Genomic DNA, 5,788 nt, shown 5'->3' with positions numbered 1-5,788 from the left:
GCAACCTCCCGATCCCTCCTGCTCTGTGCATGACGGGGCGGCGCCCCAACTCCCCAATCGGCCCTGCTCTGAGCCTGACCAGGGGCTGCACTTAGGGGGGCCTGCCCACCGGGCCTCTAGTCCTATATAATAAAAGTCTAACATGTAAAGTGTTCAACTGAGAGTTCAACCACTCACTATGACATGTGCTGACCACCAGGGGGCAGCGGGGAACATGGCAGGTGTCGGTGACTTGGTGCTGGCAGCGGGCAGCAGTAGAGGCGCTGCCAGCCCTGATGGACCCAATGAAAGCAGGACCGAGGCAGGATGGTGGAGCAGGTGAGCAGGAAGTGCCAGGCCAAGGTGCAAGCAGGGGCCGATCTCCCCGCCTATCGCCCTGCAGACGACAACCAGTGGCAGCGTCGGGCAGCGGGGGGTGTGGGGGGGAGCACTGCCGCCTGGCTCCCAGGCTCTGAGGGAGTGGTCAGGGGCCCAGCCCCAACCAATCGCCCAACAGAGGGCGACCAGTGGCTGACAGTCCCTGATCGCCCAATTAGGGCTTGGCCTCAGGCTGAGACAGGGAACTGGGGGTGGGTGGTGGCGACCAACCTCCCGTGGTGCCACGGGCGGGGGGCTGTGACCTCTTGCCGGCTACCTAGGGTGACTGAGATGGAGGTGCGGTGAGAATGTGGGTGTTAGCGGAGCTTGCTGTCACTCCCCTTGCAACCCTCCCCCTGGATGCCAGGGCTCGCGTGCCAGGGAAGCCCCTGCACTCAGATGCCGGGCAACCACGAGGAGCCTGCCCCGTACCCACACGGCCTCTTCCAGGTGAGCCAGGCCACAGCCGTCAGGACCACACAGGCCAGTTGGTTCCCCGTAAGTTTGCGCAGGAGCCAGTCTGCGAAGCCAGCCGGGAGAGAGCGTGCTGCTGGGCGGCCCAGAGGTCCACGCTGCGCCCCGGCCTACAGCGTCTGGCCACGCTCACTCCATCTCTGTGTGAGAACTCGGGTGCTGTGACTCAGGCGGAGGGGGGCGTATGGGGGCGCGGGGGCTCAGGTGCTGCCCAGGGCCCAGAGGTCAGCGGGGCCCTGCCCTTCCATGCCAGATGCTGGTGCTTCGATCACCAGCCAGGCCTCTGGACCGCACCCAAGCACGAATTTCATGCACTGGGCCTCTAGTCCAATTTGAAAAGGGGCAAAGGACCCAAACAGACACTTCTCCAAAGTGGACATACAGAAAGCCAAAAGATATATAAAGAAATGCTCAAAGTAACTAATCATCCAAGAGATACAAATCAAAACGACAATGAGATATCACTTCACACCTGTCAGAACAGCTACTACCAACAATCAACAAAGACAAGAGTTGAGTTAGGTTGCAGAGAAAAGGGACCCCTAGTACACTGCTGTTGGGAATGCAGACTGGTGCAACCACTGTGGAAAACAGTATGAAGTTCCCTAAAAAAATTAAAAATGGAACTGCCATTTGACCCAGTGATACCACTTCTAAGAATATATCCTAAGAAACTCGAAGCACTCATCAGAAAGAATATATGTACCCCTATGTTCATAGCAGTGCAATTAACCATAGCAAAGATCTGGAAACAGCCCAAGTGCCCATCAGCAGATGAGTGAATTAAAAAAACTGTAGTACATTTACACAATGGAATACTCCATGGCACTAAAAAAGAAAGAACTCTTACAATTTGCAACAGCATGAATGGACCCGGAGAGTATTGTGCTGAGCAAAATAAGCCAGTAAGAAGAGAGAAGAGGGTGCCGACGGGAAGGCAGACTGCAAGACAGTGTGTGAGTGAGAGAACAAAAGGAGAGGGTGTGGACATACAGAGTGTAAATTTGTGGGTGAGCGATAGCTATACTCCAGGCGACTATTGGAGACTGCCGAATCGGGCTCCCCTAACCGGGCAGCCTCCACTGCTGCTGAAATCTCTCCCGGAGCGGCCAGCTCTGCCGCAGAGATCATGTCATCTTGAAGGGGAGAGTGGCTATTATCGGAAGCAAATACATCCAGGGACCCTGCAACCACGGCACCGAGGGACGAGCTACGAACCCAGGAACACCAGATCTCAAGCAGCGCGAATATGAGGACGAGCCCTGATCCACCTAACGGAAAGGTCAGATTTCACCTAGGGAAAGGTGATGTCTGTAATCCAGGTTGGAGAGGAACGCGCGTGGGGGAAGTCTGCGCCCCACAAAGTCCTCGGCCATTGGGGCCAGCATGATCTGCGAGTGTGGAAGGGGATCCGCAGGGCTGCTGGCAGAAGGGAACTCTAAAAATCAGCCCATAGCTGGACTGGGCACAAAAAGGCAGCCTCGGATTTTACCAGTGTGCCGTATGCTTAGTGCCAGAGGAAAAAGGACGTGCAGGAGAGACTTTTGGAGAATTGCATGCAGAGCTGGACCATAAAAGTTGCAAGCTCCTGCACTTACTCTGGCTCTTTTTTTTTCTCTTTAAATCCTTCCTTTTGATTACTAAACCCAATACATAGGATCATCCAATTAGGGACACTCACAGAGACTGGAGGGGAAAGTTGTTTTTGTGGAACCTGCGGATCAGAGCAGGGAGTAACATCAGGGAAACAGCTCTGGGGCAGTCGATTATCCCAAACCAGTATTAAGTGTGACAGGAAAAACAAAACCTAAATACTGGCTAGAGAGGACTTATAGACCCGGAGGTCAATCCAGAAACACTGCCACCCAGGGGCTGAATCACAAATTGACTCTTCTGTAAACACAAAGGCAGTCAGGAAAACAAAGAAATAGTGCCTGCTTTAAAATCAGGACTGTGGTTTACAACACAGAGGAGCAGTGTATCCCAGAAAACTTCAATACTGTCCTAACTACCTGACAGGAAAAAGGCGTGCCTAATAGAAGAGTAGAGGAAGTGAATGATCTTCACTACTGCACATTTTTATTTTTTCAACTTTTACTTAAAAACTAATTGTTTTTCTCTTTTTCCTCACTTGATTTTACCTTTTTAATTATATTTTTATTTTTAATTAGTATTATTACTACTACTATTGTAATCTTTTAAAAAAAAGTGTCATTTTATTTTCTCCTTATTTTATTTTGGCATTAATGTTCTACATTCTATTTTCATTTTTCCTTTAGCATCATTTTACTCTATCTCAAATTTACCTTTATGCCAACACTCCATCCCTCACTTTACCCCTTTTGTGGTCCTGTTCTGTTACTCTATTCCTGTGTTAGATTTTCCATATTCCTTCTTTTTACCATGTTAAAAATTCATACTACTTATGAATCCAATTTCGATCCCCTGCTCCAAGACCATAACACCTCTCTCCTTGCCTTATTCACTATCAAAATTTTTTCTCTCTTCCCTTTTTTTTGTTTTGTTTTTTGTTATTATTTTTTTGTTTTGTTTTTTGTACTATTTTTTCTTTTGTTTTGTTTTGTTTTGCCTTGATTTCTCTCTATCCTATTGTGCTTGTTTGCTTGATTGTTGATTAGATTGTTTGTTTGTTTTCTTCCTTGTGGAGATTGTTTCCATTTTTTGTTTTGTTTTTGTCTTTATTTTTTGCTGCTCTTTTTCCTCTCCTTGCTTGTAATTAGTTGTTGCTTGTAGTTTGCATTCATCTCTGGGTGTTTGTTGTTTGCATTTTTTTGGATTAGTAGTTGTTCTACTGGAGTGTTCTCCTCATATAAATAGTTCCAACCCCCTTCTTTTTTATTCTCTTTCTTCTCTCGCTTACTTTTTTTCTTTTCTCAATATCATTTTTGCATTTTTTTTTCTTTTCTTATCCCCTAATTCTCTTTTCTCGGGTGGTCACCTTTATTTGGGGTTATTAGTATCGTGAATACATTTGTGTTCAGTGTCTTCTGCATTGTGCCTTGTTGTGTTGTATTTTATGGCTTTAAATCAGCTACATAACCAGACACCTAGAGAAGAGAGATCATGGGGAGACAAAGAAACAGCCCACATATGAAAGAAAAGCAGGCATCACCAGAAAAGGAAGTAAACGAAAAGGAGGCAAGCAATATGTCAGAGAAAGAATTCAGAGAAATGGTCCCAAGGTGGTTAAAAAGAATGGAAGACAAATTGAACAATATATGTAAGAACCAAGAGGAAATGAAGAAGAACCAAGAAGAAATGAAAAATGACATCATTGCTATAAAGAACTCAATAGAAAGCATCAACAGTGGACTAGAAGAAGCAGAGGACCGCATCAGTGAGCTAGAAGACAAGGTAGGAAAAAATACCCAAGCAGAACAGCATCTAGGAAAAAAACTTAAAAAACAGGAGGAGAGCCTAAGGGAACATTTGGACAACACGAAACGAAACAACATCCGCATAATAAGGGTGCCAGAAGGAGAGGAAACTGGGCAAGAAATAGAAAACCTGTTTGAAGAAATAATGACAGAAAACTTCTCTGATACAGGGAAGAAAAAACTCACACAAATCCAACAAGCTCACAGAATCACAAACAAAATGAAACCCAAAAGACCGATGCCAAGGCACATTATAATTAAATTGGCAAACACCAATGACAAAGTAAGAATCTTAAAAGCGGCCAGAGAGAGACCGAAAGTTACCTACAAAGGATCCCCATCAGACGAGTGACTGATTTCTCAACAGAAACACATTAGGCAAGAAGGGAATGGAATGAAATATACAAAGTCATGAAAAGAAAGAGTCTGAATCCAAAAATACTGTACCCAGCAAGGATATCAATCAAAATTGAGGGTGAAATCAGGAGCTTCAAAGACAAAAAAAAAAAGGAGTTAATTACCAACAAACCAGTAATGCAAGAAATGCTAAAGGGTCTGCTGTAAAAAGAAGAAATAGGAAACAGAGAAGGAACACAGGCATCAAGAATAAAAATGGTGACAAACAAGTATCTATCAATAATAACTTTAAATGTTAATGGATTAAATTCCCCAATCAATAGACATAGGGTAGATGAGTGGATAAGAAAATATAACCCATATATATGCTGTCTACAGGAAACCCACCTCAGAAAAAAGGACTCACAAGGATTGAAGGTGAAAGGATGGAAAAAGATTTTTCAGGCGAATGGAAATGAAAAAAAAGCTGGGGTAGCAATACTTATATTGGACAAATTAGATCTCAAAGTGAAGGACATAGCAAGAGATAAGGAAGGCCACTTCATAATACTAAAGGAAGCAATCCAACAAGAAAATATAACTCTGGAAAACATATACGCACCCAATACAGGAGCACCCAAATAGATAAGCAAACTTTTGGAGGATATCAAGGGAGAGATTGATAGCAATACAGTCATAGTAGGGGATTTTAATACCCCTCTATCACCATTGGACAAATCCTCTAAACAAAAAATCAGCAAAGAAACATCAATCCTAAATGATGCACTAGATCAGATGGAATTAATTGACATCTTCAGAACATTTTACCCCAAAGCCACAGAATATACATTCTTCTCAAGTGTACATGGGTCATTTTTAAAGACAGACCATATATTGGTTCACAGGTAAAGTCTCTACAAATTCAAGAAGATAGAAATCATATCAAGCACGTTCTCAGACCACAATGGCATAAAACTAGAAATCAACTACTATAAAACAATTTAAAAAATCAAACACATGGAGGATAAATAGCATGCTATTAAACAATGACTGGGTTATCAGAGAGATCAAAGAAGAAATAAAAAGCATCATGGCAACAAACGATAATGAAAACACAACAATCCAAAATCTATGGGACACAGTGAAAGCAGCCTTGAGAGGGAAGTTCATAGCTCTACAGGCCTGCCTCAAAAAACAAGAAACAATGGTAATAAATTATCTAA

At 44.0% G+C, this 5,788-nt stretch overlaps 1 protein-coding gene across 1 annotated transcript in view; it reads right to left on the bottom strand.

Moving 5' to 3' along the window:
- TRPC1 (transient receptor potential cation channel, subfamily C, member 1) overlaps positions 1 to 5,788 on the bottom strand; it is a gene marked incomplete at its 5' end in the record, with an annotated part of 172,941 nt that overhangs the window by 126,389 nt on the left and 40,764 nt on the right. The gene's annotated exons all lie outside the window — the stretch shown is intronic.

This window comes from Myotis brandtii, unplaced genomic scaffold (genome assembly GCF_000412655.1).
Source record: "Myotis brandtii unplaced genomic scaffold, ASM41265v1 scaffold291, whole genome shotgun sequence".
NCBI classification, from domain to species: domain Eukaryota; kingdom Metazoa; phylum Chordata; class Mammalia; order Chiroptera; family Vespertilionidae; genus Myotis; species Myotis brandtii.
This window is presented reverse-complemented; position numbering and strand designations above follow the sequence as displayed.